Source organism: Cynoglossus semilaevis, chromosome 9 (assembly GCF_000523025.1).
Source record: "Cynoglossus semilaevis isolate Cse_v1.0 chromosome 9, Cse_v1.0, whole genome shotgun sequence".
Taxonomy (NCBI): Eukaryota; Metazoa; Chordata; class Actinopteri; order Pleuronectiformes; family Cynoglossidae; genus Cynoglossus; species Cynoglossus semilaevis.
Window position 1 is genome coordinate 2431552 of NC_024315.1, and position 1574 is coordinate 2433125.

Below are 1574 nucleotides of genomic sequence, written 5' to 3' on the forward strand. Positions count from 1 at the left end.
TGGATGAGCTAATGAGCAGGAAGAGGAGAGGAGAAGAGAGGGAAGGGAAGAAAAGGAGAAGAGAGGGGAAGTCATAGACGACGAGGACGGAGTCGAAGAGAGGAAAATATTAGAGGAGAGGAGAGAAGGGGAAAAGAAAAGAGAGGAGGGGAAAGGAGAGAGCGCGTCTACATGCATGTGTGTGAGCGAGGGAGACAGAGTGGGGAGAGCCGGACCACCCACACAGAGGATTCAGAGGCACAGGATTCACAGCCCATTCTGTTGACCTGCCACACCGCCCTAGCTCTGGGCAAGGCCCTCCCCAATTGTTCCGCCTGCTAACATGAGGAGGGGGGTTAGACAAGAGGGGCATGGGGGTGGACGAGCAGTAAACAGTGGGCCGAGCTCCTCTCCTTTATCGCACAAAGGGCCTGAATTGTGTCGGGACTGGAGCACTTTTTAGAGTGGCCCTGCCATGGGCTCTGAATGAAACATCTGTGGAGGCTGAGCCCAGGGGAGAAAATGCTATTTTGCTGTTCAACCACACTGACAACCTGTTTTCTCTTTCTTAAACATCCCCTCCCTCACTCCCTCCCTCCCTCCCTCCCTCACTCCCCCCGCTGATCCACCACACCCAACAAACACACCACCGCCATCACTATTAACTCCTCCTCCCACCTTGTAAAACTATTTATACTGTATTACACTGTAACAGAGAAACAACAGTCAGCAGTGGAGGAAGTCCGAGGTGTTTTTGACCAAACAGTTCACAATAAAACAATATTTTCACATGTCTGTCTGTTTGAACACGAAGCTGTAACTGTTATTATACTCTTCATTTACTTTCTTTTGCAATTGGTGTTAATGCCTCTGGGAGACATGTTGGGCAGTGGGGAAAATAAACCACTAGAGGGCAGTAATGTACCTTAACCCAAGGAGAAAGAACTAAAATGACGATGATAAGATGAAAAAATAGTGAGATTAAATTGATAGAAGGGAGCAAATCAGTGGAAGTAGAAGGGGAATAAGTACTTATAAAGTACTGCGTGTACATACTAGGAGTGACCACCAGGGACTGTATTACTGTGGCCTAACCTGCACTGATTAAAGGCTATGTAGATTAAACCGAGTCCATGTAGAACAAATCTGAACTTTACTGAACTTTACTGATCCGACACTTGGGAAATTCTTGAAAGAATCTAGCTCCGACTGTGACTCCATGTCCACAGAGTATAGGTTGAAGACCTGTAGGTCCTGAGAGGAAGTGAGTGTGTGTGAGTGGAGGAGGATGTTTACAGCGTCAGGGTTATAATTCTACTGTTTGTCTACATGTTCCCTCTCAGCTACAGTCGGTCGAGTCGAGGGTTTGTGTTTATCCGACCGCTTGTGATTCTTACCCCACTGAAAGCACTGTTGCTTGCTTTCCCATAATTCACATGCAATTATGAGCCGCTCCGCTTTCCCCCAGACCAGCGCAGTGAGTACAGTAGCGTACGGAGGCCATCGTGAGTGTCAGCCTCCGTACAGGGTGGTGGGAGTCCATCCATCAACTCTCCACAGAAACCCCCTCACACTCCTTCTCCACTTCCCCACAG